The sequence below is a fragment of the Puma concolor genome, chromosome B3, assembly GCF_028749965.1.
Source record: "Puma concolor isolate L17-30 chromosome B3, mPumCon1.1.hap2, whole genome shotgun sequence".
NCBI classification, from domain to species: domain Eukaryota; kingdom Metazoa; phylum Chordata; class Mammalia; order Carnivora; family Felidae; genus Puma; species Puma concolor.
In genome coordinates, this window is record NC_141672.1 from 136401030 (window position 1) to 136415557 (window position 14528).

The 14528-nt window shown below is 46.8% G+C and overlaps 1 protein-coding gene across 6 annotated transcripts in view; it reads right to left on the minus strand.

Moving 5' to 3' along the window:
- MCTP2 (multiple C2 and transmembrane domain containing 2) overlaps nucleotides 1-14528 on the minus strand; it is a 247840-nt gene that overhangs the window by 161817 nt on the left and 71495 nt on the right. The window lies entirely within an intron of this gene.

Below are 14528 nucleotides of genomic sequence, written 5' to 3' on the forward strand. Positions count from 1 at the left end.
CTAGAGCAATTTTAAGGCATAACCCGTCCCACTCCTCTGAATCTGGGCACCTGCTTCAACCCAGACAGAGTGGAGGAAGTCACACGGTTTTCCTTCCAAAGCTGTGCCACGCAAGCTGATACAGCTCCTGCCTGGCGTCCAGGAGCCTCAAGGCAGAAGCCCTGAGCTCCTGTGACAAGCGTGAGGCACCATGCTTCATGGGGAGGTCTCGTGTGGACCAGCCCTTGTCTCCCCGCACCCCATCCCAGGTTGCCACCGTTGGTATAAACTGGCCTGTGGGCCTCCGGGTGGCCAGTCCCCAAAATCAGGTCACACTCAACCTTCAAGTCGTTCCAGTGGAGGCCGCAGACAGCGTGCGGCAAAGGGAAGCGACGCACAGCGTGCCCTCTTGAAATCCCCCTTCCCAGCGTTCGTGAGCGTGTGGTGGGTTGGGGTTGCTACGGAGTGGGGTAACTTGTCATCACAGGGTGGTGGTCCCTTCATCACGTTGCCTGCCGTGCCCGCTGCCCCAAATTCAGCACGTTGTCAAGCTTTGGGGTTCAGATGGCAAGACAGAACGAACGACCCCATCAAGATTATGTCGCAAGGAAATCACAGGGCATACAGAAACGTACCAATACGCCCTCTGTATTTCGCCCTCTGTTTACAACACCCACACCCCCCGGGGCAGAGGGCACCGTACCAACATCACAACGAAACAGGGTAAGTAAAAAGAACCCTTTAGAGGCAGCTGGGTGGCTCGGTCCACGAAGCCTCTGACCGTTGATTTCGGCTCAGGTCATAATCTCAAGGTTCAGGCCCCCGTCAGGCTCCGTGCAGACAGGGCAGACCCTGCTTGGGATTCTCTCTCTCTCCCTGTCTCTCTGGGAGTGCTCTCTCTCTTCCTTTCTGTCTCTCTCAATAAATCAGCTTCAAAAAATTTTTAAAAAAATAAATAAACACAGCATGCAGTGGGGCACGTGCTATCTTGGTACAGAAACGAACCCCTGGTAAAAACCACTGGCAATGGGGAAGCCCCATTCAACCGGATGGAAGATGTGCTACCTTAAGTTCAAGTCAACGATCTTCAGTTGGATGTAAGGCGGTTGGTTACATGCAGCAGATGCAGAAAACAGGCCGTTTCACTCCGAGGCCCTTCGTACGAATTGGGATGGGATCCCACTGAAAGAAGAGCTTAACTGTCTATAAAACGGGAGAGCCACAGGGCCTTCTTTTTTTTTTTTTTTTTTTTTTTCAACGTTTATTTTATTTTTGCGACAGAGAGAGACAGAGCATGAACGGGGGAGGGGCAGAGAGAGAGGGAGACACAGAATCGGAAACAGGCTCCAGGCTCCGAGCCATCAGCCCAGAGCCCCACGCGGGGCTCGAACTCACGGACCGCGAGATCGTGACCTGGATGAAGTCGGACGCTTAACCGACTGCGCCACCCAGGCGCCCCCAGGGCCTTCTAATAAACTGCTGAGGACAAAAATCCCCAGAGGAAAGGGCTCCGTTGTGGGAACACATCAAAAGCTGCAAGGACAAACATGGCTGCCCAAGGAGGATCCGCATCCAAGAGGGAAAGGAACCAGCAGAAACAGGTTTCAAAAATCAGTTCCACTTACTGGCTGTGGGAGCCTGGCAGGCTATCAACACGAAACAAGTGGAGAAAAGCCACCCGCTACCTGGGATCTGGGATGGGTGGCTGCATCGCCGAACGTCTCAAGTTTGCTCTTGAAGGACACGCTCCCACACCGGCCAGCTGTGTTTCCGTGGCTCCCACACAACATACCAGTGATCTCATGCCATCTGGTGTTCGGAGAAGGTACTCCAATGTGAAGCAAGCCCCATTTCTTGCAAAAAAGTACTGAGGGTGACCTTTGGATACCGTAAACCTGGTGTGGTGCTGGCATCCGAACAACAACAAAAGCCACATCGGCAAGATTCGAAGGGAAATCCAAGAAGCAGCCCTGATAGGCACCGTGTCTGTTTCTAACACACGATTAGAAAGTGGCAATCAGATCAGCAGGGAAAGGGCTATTTCGTCCCAACTAATTCAATAGCCATTTGGCCAAAAGTAAATCTAAGTTCCTACTCTGAGCCAGAAATCGAAATAAACTCGAGACAGATCAAAGACATAAAGGAAAAAGGCAAAACGAAGTAGCAAAGAGAATGCATATAGGTGGATGCGTATTCCCTTTCGAGAGAGAAAGGCCTTCCTTGCTATAAAAACAAAAGAAGAGGGGCGCCTGGGTGGCGCAGTCGGTTAAGCGTCCGACTTCAGCCAGGTCACAATCTCGCAGTCCGTGAGTTCGAGCCCCGCGTCGGGCTCTGGGCTGATGGCTCAGAGCCTGGAGCCTGTTTCCGATTCTGTGTCTCCCTCTCTCTCTGCCCCTCCCCCGTTCATGCTCTGTCTCTCTCTGTCCCAAAAATAAATAAACGTTTAAAAAAAATAAATAAATAAAAAAATAAAAACAAAAGAAGAAATTCTCTAGAATAGGACTGTAAGACTTGAAAACATCTCTGCCACAAAACTCTATAAACAAAACTAAAAAGCAAATAACAAATTAGAAAACTCTAGGGGCGCCTGGGTGGCTCAGTCGGTTAAGCGTCCGACTTCAGCTCGGGTCATGATCTCTTAGTCTGTGAGCTCGAGCCCCGCATCGGGCTCTGTGCTGACAGCTCAGAGCCTGGAGCCTGCTTTGGATTCTGTGTCTCCCTCTCTCTCTCTCTCTCTCTGCCCGTCCCCTGCTCATGCTCTGTCTCTCTGTCTCAAAAAAACAAAAATTTAAAAAAAAAAACCGCTAAAAAAATAATAATAATAAAAAAAAAACTCTATGTGAACGTATCTAGGGAGCAGAAGAAAGAGCAGTGATAATATACAGAACAGGCTTTGCACAAAAAAGAAGTAAATAGCTCATAGCCAAACACACCTAAGGAATCAAATTTATTAATACAAATTGAAACAAATATAACACTTCTTCTCCATCAAACTGACAAAGATAAGGTGCACACCATGCGGGGAAGAAAAGGAAAGCAGACCCCAGAGATGTTATTGCTGGGTCAGCAGTAGAGGGAGATAGTTCCCAAGGGTGAGCTGGCAATTCTGGAAAGAGAACCTCGACCTGCTCAGATCAGGAAACACAAAGCATCCGCAAAGAAGTCAAGAAGAAAGTTGTACGTCCGGATTTAGGCACAAGAATGTTTGCTGCAGGATTAGTGCTGGGAATAAGAATTCTGAGAGACCCGGAACCAGAACACTGAGTAAACAAAGAACGATGCGCTATATTCATTTTTTCTTCTCAAAATAGAATTTCTGTAATAGGGGAAGCACATGTGTGGTGAACAAAAGCAGTGATCAAGCCATTTAAAGTCAGATCCGGCTGTAGTTTGAAAAGTCAGATCGATTCTGGGGCGCCTGGGTGGCTCAGTCAATTAAGCGTCCGACTCTTGGTTTTGGCTCAGGTCAGGACCTCACAGTTGGTGAGTTCGAGCCCCACACTGGACTCTGTGCTGACAATGTGAAGCCTGCTTGGGATTCTCTCTCTCCCTCTGTCTCTCTGCCCCTCCCCTGCTCATGTTCTCTCTCTCCCTCAGAATAAATAAATAAACATGAACAAAAATTTTAAAAAGGAAACAAAATTGATTCTTTACATATCACGTCAGTATGGCACATTCAGTAAAAGTGACAGAGTGACTGAGGATGATGCTTGTCCACACTGCCGTGTCTTCCCAGGGTGTCCACTATGAGAGTCGAGGCACATTTTTCTGAGTCAAACATAAGATGGGGAAAATTAAACCATCAACCCGTAATAGAGTCCTTATTCCCATCACTAAAAACTAGCCTCTCCTTCATTTTTGCTGAAGCGCAAACACGAGATAGGAACCGGGCTCAGAAAACACCCTTCACCACCACAAACCACCCTCTGCCCCCCACATCGCCCCCCCCCCGGGGGGCAGGGAAGCTAGGGGGAGGAGTCTAGGGCAAAAAGAGAGAAAAGCGAGAGATATGCAAAGAGTCAAACAAATTGCCAAGAAGCTGGGAAGAAAAGCCATCGTAAGATGGGTAGAAATGCCACGAGCCTTTCCCTTTCCAGAGGGAAACTGCAAAAATCAAACCCGACCAAAAAAGACAACAAACACAGTAATAATCCTAACTACTGTTTCCTCCAACCCCACCTATACCACCACACGCCCCCTCGAGCATTGCACACCAGGTGAATCCTCACAACTGCTGCTAGATGGTATGTGACTTAGCGTTCAAGCTCGCGTGGTCTGCACCCAGGGTCCAGGGTTCACACGCAGCGGTGCTCCCCAAAACTTTGCATCGTGGCACAAACGAAAACCATGGCCGTTGTTGGACACGGTAGCGTAAACGGGGGAGACTGCTGAGGGGCTGGCCCAGGCTCCACAGAGCTGTCGGGAAGGCTGAAGGGATGGATACCCTAGAACACTGCGCAGAACGCACCTGTCCGGAAGCCGCGTGGCTGTTCCTCAGTGCACAACGCTGAGAACGCTGTTCTCAGCGTTGTGCACTGAGGAACAGAGTTCTGGAAACTCCCTATCTGTCCCGCAATTACAGATGTAATTAGAACAGCGGGTTTCTCTCTAGCTCTGATACAAGGGTATCTTTTCTTTTTATTCTTTTTATTTATTTATTTTGAGGGGGGGGGGGAGTGCCTGAGTGGGGGAGGGGCAAAGAGAGGGGTAAAGAATCCCAAGTAGGCTCCACGCTGTCAGCACAGAGCCTGACGTGGGGTTCAATCTCACCAACTGTGAGATCATGACCTGAGCCCAAATCAAGGGTCGGATGCTTCCCCGACTGAGCCACCCAGGTGCCCCGTATACATTTCTTCTTTAAAAAGAAAGGATTTGGGGCGCCTGGGTGGCGCAGTCGGTTAAGCGTCCGACTTCAGCCAGGTCACGATCTCGCGGTCCGGGAGTTCGAGCCCCGCGTCGGGCTCTGGGCTGATGGCTCAGAGCCTGGAGCCTATTTCCGATTCTGTGTCTCCCTCTCTCTCTGCCCCTCCCCTGTTCATGCTCTGTCTCTCTCTGTCCCAAAAATAAATAAACGTTGAAAAAAAATTTTTTTTTAAAAGAAAGGATTCAAGGGTCACTGGGTGGCTCAGTCGGCTACGCATCCAACTCCTGGTTTCGGCTCACGTCACGATCTCGCAGCTTCATGGGTTCGAGCCCCATGTTGGCCTCTTCGATGACAGCACACAGACTGCTTGGGATCCTCTCTCTCCCTCTCTTTCTCTGCCCCTCCTCCACTTGTAATGTCTCTGTCTTTCTCAAAATGAATAAACTTAGAAAGAAAGAAGGAAAGAAAAAGGAGGAAGGAAGGAAGGAAGGAAGGAAGGAGAGAGAGAGAGAGAAAGAAAGAAAGAAAGAAAGAAAGAAAGAAAGAAAGAAGAAAGAAAGAAAGAGATTACAATCATTAAAAAATTTACAGTTATAGGGGCACCTGGGTCGCTTAGTTGGTTAGGTGTCAGACTTCAGCTCGGGTCATGTTCTCATGGTTTGTGAGTTCAAGCCCCATGTTGGGCCCTCTGCCATCAGCACAGAGCCCAGCTTCTGATCCCCTGTCCCTCCCCTTCTCTCTCTCTGTCTCTCAACTGCAAATAAATAAACACTAAAAAAAAAAAAAATCTAAAAGAACAGGTATGAAAATTAGCCTATTAAATGGCAAAAGGAAAAGAGGTCTGAAATCAGAGATACTGGACATTTGAACATTTTGGTGGCAGAGCAGGAATTTGCTAAACACCTATTACCTGGCAAACTTTTCACACTAGGGCGGGTGTCGTTAAGCCATTCTTTCCAAACCGGAAAATGACTTATCCAGCATGTTCTTCCCAGGGTGTGCAACTGAAGCTGTCGCTGCTCTGAAAACAAAGGTCAACCATCTACCTGTGCTGGAGAAGGAGAGCGGTCTGCTAGAGGAATGGGTCATGAATCTTCGTTACATAAAACGCACATGAGAAGAACCATGAGGCGCCCGGGGGTGGGGGGATGGGGCCAGTCCATTAAAGTCCAACTTGATTTCAGCTCAGGTCATGATTTCAAGGTTCCGGAGTTTGAGGCCGCATCAGGCTCTACGCTGGCAGCATGAAGCCTGCCTCGGATTCTCTTTCTCTCTTTCCTTCCTTCCTTCCTTCCTTCCTTCCTTCCTTCCTTCCATTCCTCCTTCCTTTCTTTTCTTTCTTTCTTTCTTTCTTTCTTTCTTTCTTTCTTTCTTTCTTTCTTTCTTTTTTTCTCCCTCTCTCTCTTTCTTCCTTCCTTCCTTTCTCTCTCTCTCTCTCTCAAAATAAACAAATAAACATTAAAAAAATAGGAAGAAAAACCATCAATCCTCAACCCTCCGGCCTCCAGCCCAAATAATTTTTTTTGGCCCTGATAATGTCGCACAAAGTCCCTCAAAGGGCTTTTCTTTCCTTTTTGCAACACTGAAAAGTGGCCACCAGAGGGCAGCAGCAACACAGTATTCTTCCAGGGCACAGCAGGACAGTCCCATAGCCACCTTCACACCAAGGGCAAAACAGGGCTTCAAGGCAAGGGCTCCTGTTTTCCAGGAATTAATGCTCTAGGGGCTTTTTGTTTGTTTGTTTTTTATTTTATTTTGTTTTAGAGAAAGAGAGCGTAAGCAGGGTGGGGAGAGAGAGCAAGAGACAGAGACAGAGAGAGTAAATCTCAAGCAGGCTCAACATGGAGCCTGACTCAGGGCTCGATCCCACAACCGTAGGATCATGACCTGAGCCACAAATCAAGAGTCGGATCTTCAACCAACTGAGCCACCCAGGCTAACGCTCTACGTTTTAATGGGATTTGATCTGAGCCTTCTTCCCAGGACAAGAGGCCTTCCCATGTCACAGAGCAGTGCTCCTACCCAGCCTAGAAAAGGGCCGTTGGCATAAACACCACCAGCTTTAAGATCCCAAAATATTTCTTGACCACATTTCCTCCCAAGGGAAACTGAGTCCAAGGTTCAACTCTCTCTATGCGTCAACCTCATTATGAAGTTAGAAGGACTTAAATTTGATTGGTCATATCATGTTCCTTCTGTTTGACCAATCTATAAAGACCCCCAGGAGTTACCAGACTCAGATCAAGAACCCAAAACAGGTATGTGTCTCATTTGGTCCAAAACATCACTGCATGTAGAACCTCCCTGAGAGAGAAAAAAAAAAAAAAAATGGGAAGGAAATGGAGGTATAAAGGTGTAAAAGGAAGAAGTGAGGATGTGGAAAAGGGAAGTAGAAACACTGAGGAAAAAAAAAATAGTAAGATAGGAGGGCAGGAGGCGGGGTGTAGACAGAGACAAAGATCTACCCACAGGCAACAGGCAATTACTGGGATAGAGCAGGGAGGTGGGGGGATGCTGGGTCTTCCCTCCTGTAGATTGCTCAAGAAGATGAACTCAAGGCAACGGCTAGACATTACCAGCGTTCAAGTAAGGCTCATTTTTAGAAAGACCACCTACAGCACGGCAGGTTGTTCAGCAGAAAGAATGGGGCTGCTTACTTAGTACTGAGCTCACCCATACCGGACCGAGTCCGGGCAAGGCTGAAAGACCGCGTGTCAGAGAATTGAAGGCAATTCCTAACCAAGTAGAGAATGATCTGTGAAAGGCAATCTTCTAAATGTGGCCCCGCTTCTAGCACAACCTCATGAAAACCTGTCGGCCTCCCAGGTGTTATTCTTACATCCATGATGACTCACGGATGGACAGACCTGTTCGTGACAGCAAGTTACCGGTTACCCGCTATGTCCAGTTCTTTTGAATGACCCATAGATTTTGCTGGGTTTATTCAATGCACACACACACACACACACAAACACACACACACACGCACACACACACACAAAACACCTATGTATTCTATACAAGGGATAGACATGTTAACAGTTAAAGACCCCGTGTGGGGGCACCTGGGTGGCTCAGTCGGCTGAGCGTCCGACTTCGGCTCAGGGCATGCTCTCGCGGTTCATGAGTTCGAGCCCCATGTCGGGCTCTGGGCTGACAGCTTGGAGCCCGGAGCCTGCTTCGGATTCTGTGTTCCCCCTCTCTCTCTGCCCCACCCCTGCTTGTGCTCTGTCTCTCTCTGTCTTTCAAAAATGAATAAACACACAAAAAAATTTTTTTTAAAGACCCTGTGATGCTCTGGGTAACAACTATATAACACTACGCTCTCCACACCACTGCTAAACCTAGCCATCGTGCTGAAGCCGGAGCTCCCTCCTAATTCTGCCCAAAGAACAATTAGCCAGCTTTAGGGTTTCACAAGCCTCCCCCCAAGCCCCAGAAAATCTCCCAATTCCACCTTGATAGTCTGCATAACAAATCAGCACTGTGTCTGAGGCGGAGAAAGAAGAGATTTACATAAAAGGTCCACAGCACTCTTTCACGAAGGAAGTCCACTGTCCAGGCCTGGCTGACGGCACCAAAACTGAGACGGGTTCTCTCGTTTCTGAGACGCTTGCCCCCAGTTTGTTTCTGGATGGGTCAAGTGACCGAAAGCTTCCAATCCTCCGGCACGAACCTTGGAAGAGCCTTTTAGCGCCACTTCTCGAAGCATGTCAGAGATGCCTTTTCCTGAGGGGGAATACCGTGACTTTTCACTTTACTTCCCATTAAAATATAAGGAAAAAAACCGACTTTTTGCCACCTAATAGCTCCAGAATTTTTTTTTCATTATTCAAGGTCATATTACTGATATGCTCATAAATAAACAAAGTTTTTACTTTGCTACACCAGAAAGCAGTTTCTTAGAGTAAAACTCAAAAAGCAGATCACGCTATTCTAGACAGATGTTGGCAAACGTTGGCCCATGGTTCAAACCCAGGCCACTGCTTGTTTTTGTAAGTAAAGTTTTATTAGAACACAGTCATGACCATTTGTTTACATGTTATCGTTAGATACTAACCCTAACCAAGAATGATTTCTCTTTGGCTGTTTGGGAAACCACTAACATTCTTCACTTTAGAAAAACTTAAATAACAAGCCAGATGTGATCCAGTACTCTGGATAACTTCTGTCAGTTTCGTGCAATGTATTATTGGCACCGAAAAGTCACATTTTTTTTCAGTTACTTCTCCCTCTCTCTTCAGTTATGCGGTGATATGACCAAAAAAGAAGTGAATCATTAAAATGGATCTAAAGGTAATGGCTGTTTGGGCATGACACCAGCAGAGATGAGTAGCTGTCCCTGAGCCCTTATGACCCATAAATCCTAAAATATTTACTTTGTGGCCCTGGACAGAAAAAGTTCCCACCGCACGTTCTAGACAGAAAGTTACATAAGCGTAAGCACTGCTTATGCAACAATCTAAAGAAATACCAAACTCTTTCCTCAGAGAATGATTCATCAAAACGGTTTTCCTCCCTAAACATTCAGAAACGAAACCGTGCGACTGACTTCCATATCCCAGAAGTGTCCCCCTTAAGAGCCGAGGGCATAATACATTTCAACAACACGCCAAAGGCCTCTCCGTCATAAGTGAAAATCAATTAAAAAAAAAAATTAAACACTTAAAAAAAAAAAAAGGAAGCTGGAGACTAATGCTGGAGAGCAAATACGTAATGAGGGAAATCCCCAGGGAAAGAAAATGTTGTGCTTAGTAGAGAACTGAAGCTCTACCTACAATCAGGAGAAGCAAATATTTCTTCTCACGTTGTCCATGCACACTGGTGGACAGAGGCTGCCCAGAACAATGGTTCCTAAGTGTGCTTCCAGACCACCTACATCAGCATCACCTGGGAACTTGCTAGAAATGCAAATCCGCAGGCCCCACGCAGGACCTGCTGAATCAGAGACTCTGGGGGGTGGGCGACATGTGTTTTCATCAGCCCTCCAGCCTGCCCTGATGCTCATTCAAGTTTGAAAACTACTGGTGGAAAGGACTGTGGTGGACAAAATCCTGAGGCCGGGTTGGGTCCCTTAGAAATAACATTGTAGGGCACTCGGGTGACTCAGTCGGTTGAGCGTCCGACCACTTCGGCTCAGGTCATGATCTCACAGTTCAAGGGCTCGAGCCCCACGTCAGGCTCTATGCTGACAGCCCCGAGCCTGGAGCCTGCTTTGGATTCTGTGTCTCCCTCTGTCTCTCTGCCTCTCCCCTGCTCATGTTCTGTCTCTCCCTCAAAACTAAATAAACATTTAAAAAAATAAAAAAGAAAGGAATGTTGTACTGATAAACAACAAGTCTCAGGCAAAGGAGGCAGGAGTGGGAGCATGCATCCTAGTAGTTCCGATCCCTGTCTAGACCAACCGTGCTCCCTCAAATGCGGCCCCACCTTGAGAGGGCTCTGGAACATTTTCCTGATCGCTAATATGATGCTTATGAAAATCAAGCAGAAAATCAATAGAGTCACAGTGTAGGAGGCACAGCGCACCTCAAATCATGGAAAAAGAATTGGCTGGGAGAGGGATATTTTGTCAATAATGATTAACTTGCCCAATAAATAAAAGCAGACAGACAAGAACAGTCACTAATGGCTACAAAAGATACAGGTTCTGGAACGATACGGTTTATGACCTAGACGCCTTAGTAGGTATTTATATTTGGATCGTGTTAGGTTTACACAAGATAAAGCCAAAGCCATAAGACGTTTTAACTCTGATGAAACTATTCAGACAGAGATGACAGTGGCCGGGATCACAGCACAAGCTATGGTCTCTCTTTTGTCGCCAAACGGCCAAGACATTGAGCAAGCGCACCCACACTGCATTATTTTGGTTGTTTTCTACCAGGTGCGATGTCTTCTCCATCATCCACTGAGGTTACTGACCCCTACTAGGAACCTGCTACTTGGAATCTATCATTATGATACGTCAATGGTGGTAGGGCCAGAGAACTCACTCTGGGAGAAAGATCCAGAGAGAACGGGTAAACTGGAAAGGGGACAGCTGGTGTGCGGGGGTACTCCAGGGCCTGCGCTCCCTCCCCAAAGTGACAAACTCTTAGAGGAATTCCAAGAATTTAAAACAAAACATGGTGCTTAAAGGTTTGGAACACCCTCTTCCTAGTCAAGTTAAATATGCTCTCCATGGAACATTCTTCTCCAGCTCCAGAGAAGCTGTCATAAGACAAGCTCGATAATGATCCTCATTTGACAGAAGCCCCCACGGGACACCGTGCCAATTCAAAGCCAGAGTTGGTGTTTTCGTGGGAGTTAACTCTACACCGGTTTATGATTATTCCCTAGGGGTTATTTCAGGTATGAAATGCTACCCGCTCAAATCATTAAAAATAACATAAGGGATGCATCTATTAAAAGGCATATGTTTACGACCATAGTGCCCAACGACAGAACATAAGAAGTCACACGATCGATAGATGAGAAATTATGATTTTCATAGAAAACACGTTTTACCAACAAGTAAAAAATGAGATTTCCCCCCGACCATTTTGAAGTCCTATATCTGAGGAAGTACAAAGATACAGACAGGCAGGGATAGCAGTTTTGTTTTTAAATTTTTTTTTTTTTTTTCAACGTTTATTTTATTTTTGGGACAGAGAGAGACAGAGCATGAACGGGGGAGGGGCAGAGAGAGAGGGAGACACAGAATCGGAAACAGGCTCCAGGCTCTGAGCCATCAGCCCAGAGCCTGACGCGGGGCTCGAACTCCCGGACCGCGAGATCGTGACCTGGCTGAAGTCGGACGCTTAACCGACTGCGCCACCCAGGCGCCCCAGCAGTTTTGTTTTTAAAAAAAAGTGAGCAGGGCCGCCCGGGTGACTCAGTCGGTTAAGCGTCTGACTTCAGCTCAGGTCATGCTCTCGCGGTTCGTGAGTTCAAGCCCCGCATCTGGCTCTGTGCTGGCAGCCCGGAGCCTGCTCGGGATCGTCTCGCTCCCTCTCTCTCAGCGCCCCCTCCACTCATGCTGTCCCTTCCTCGAAATACATAAACTTTAAAAAAAAATTTTTTTAAAGTGAACATATTTCACGGATCCTGAAAGATGGAAGTCAGGTGAGGTCAGATCGGCAAAGAGTCCGCAATCCAAAACGTGAGCAGAAGGAAGTTACGGCAAAAAGGTTTCAGAAGCAGGGCCGGGTGCGAGCATGTGAGGGTGTGTGGTGGGTAAACCAGGGATGCTCTTAACTTGCAGGCAGCAGGTAGGGGAGGCAGCTGGTGGCCTGAGACACCGTCGGTTTCTCGGCCAACCGACTAGCATAGCCTGTAACAGCTGGGCCAGCACCGTCCCCTCCCCTCGGGGCCAACCAGTGACCAGCAACAGACTTGGACTGCAAGCTGGAACAGGGAACATGAACAGTAAGCCAGAAAGGAAGGCTTTGGGTGAGAGGTGATAACTGGGAACTGGTGATAACTGGGGGGGGGGGGGAACAGGAAGGAGCTGCCTGAACTAGTGATGCAGCCTGTCCATTCGTTTATCCTAGCCCTGCTCGCTCTCAGGGAAGGGAGGACGCCGTAAACAAAAACAGCGCCCGCAGATGGCGGGGCAAGGACAGAGGGACACACAGAAACGTGAGTGGCGAACACACGATGCTGACATCCAAGGGATGAAGCACGAGATTTTAAGTGGGGACTTAATATTCTCAGAAACACGATGGTATCATCTCACTTGTGAAATAATCACAGGCTGATATAAAATTAAATGGCAACTCAATACATGACCTGACTGCACAATGGCCACAACTGACGAGAAAATGAGTAAGCTGGAAGGCCAAGTTGAGGAATTCTCCCTGAAAGGAAAAAAAAACCATGGGAAGAATGAGAAAGACAAGCTAACGGACTTAGAGCACTGAAAGAAGGGTCTAGGAGGTACTTTGTCCTTTTCATATTCCAGAACAGAGTAGAAACGAAGCAACAGAAAGAAAGACACTCGATTCCTTAGAATAAAAAAAAAAAAAAAAAAAAATCCCTTCTTACTAAACTGAATAAAATAAAAAAAAAAAACAAACACAAAAAACTATAGGGGAGCCTGGGTGGCTTAGTCGATAAAGCATCTGAGTCTTGACTTTGGCTCAGGTCGGGATCTCATGGTTCCTCCATGAGTTGGAGCCCTGTGTGGGGCTCAGTGCCGACAGTGTGGAGCCTATTTGGAATTCTCTCTCTCTCTCTCTCTCTCTCTCTCTCTGCCCCGCCCCCACTCACTCGTGCTCTCTCACTCTCAAAAATAAATAAACATTTTAAATAAATAAATTAAATAAATAAGTAAAAAAATAAATAAACTATAAAGAAAACACAAATATATTTGCCTGTAAGGAAATGCAAAACCTCTAAAGGATAAAAGCGGCCATAGAAATAAGACATAACAGACTGAGAGAAAAATACTTGCAACCTGTAATAAACAACCATTAATGCTGAAAGTTACAAAGAATTACAAACAGAGAGAAGAAGAAACTCAAATGAAAACTGGACGAAACCCACGTTCATTACCATGACAATCCACAAAGTACAAATTAACTTTTTTTAATGTTTATTTATTTTTGAGAGAGACAGAGACAGAAGGCCAGTGGGTTAGGGGCAGAGAGAGAGGGAGACACAGAACCCAAAACAGGCTCCAGGCTCCGAGCTGTCAGCCCAGAGCCCGAGGCGGGGCTTGAACTCGCGAGCTGCGATATCATGACCTGAGCCGAAGTCGGACGCTCAACCGACTGAGCCACCCAGGCACCCCGACAAAGTACAAATTAAAAAAAGGAGAGTCCACACCCAATCTATGAGACTGCCCAAAACGAACAGTGATAAAAGTAGATATTCAACAATAGTAACATACTGTAAGAGAGGGCATGCTTTCTGCCTTCTGGAGGACAATTTGCCAGGGTTTCTTAAATTTTTAACAACACGTATCCCCTGGATCCTGACTTCTATTTCTAGGTTCTGTCCCGGATGCTAACAACAGTTATCTTTTTTTTTTTAAATGTTTGTTTATTTATTTCGAGACAGAGAGAGAGAGAGAGAGAGAGAGAGAGAGAGGGAGAATGAGCAAGCTAGCAAGGGAAGGGACCAGGAGAGAGAATCCCAAGCAGGCTCTGCACTGTCAGCACAAAGCCCAACATGGGGCTCGATCCCATGAACAGTGAGATCCTGACCTGAACCCAAATCAAGAGTTAGTCGCTTAACCAACTGAGCCACCCAGGCGCCCCAACAGTTAACTTCCATGAAGTGCTAGAAGCCAGATGTAGTTGTAAGCACTTTATGTAAGTTATTACCTTCCATGCTTTTAACAGCCTACAATAAAGGTTACTATTATTACCCTCATTGTATAGATGAGGGAACGAACTCACAGAGGGGCCAAGGGACATTTCTTGAATCAAACAACAACTGGAGAAGGGAAGGCTTTGAGCCCGGGCAGTCTGGCCCCACCGTCTACACTTAAGCACATGCTACTTTTTGAAAGATGTATTCTTAATTGTGCCAAAAACAAACACAGGGTGCTCATTACAGTATCATTTACGCTGCCGAGAAAGTTGAAAAAAAAAGCAGCAACTGTCAGTAGAGAAACTGAATAAATCACACATCATACTATGGAATGTTGCATAGCATTTAAAAGAATGGAGATATACTTGCATGGAAAACCATCATC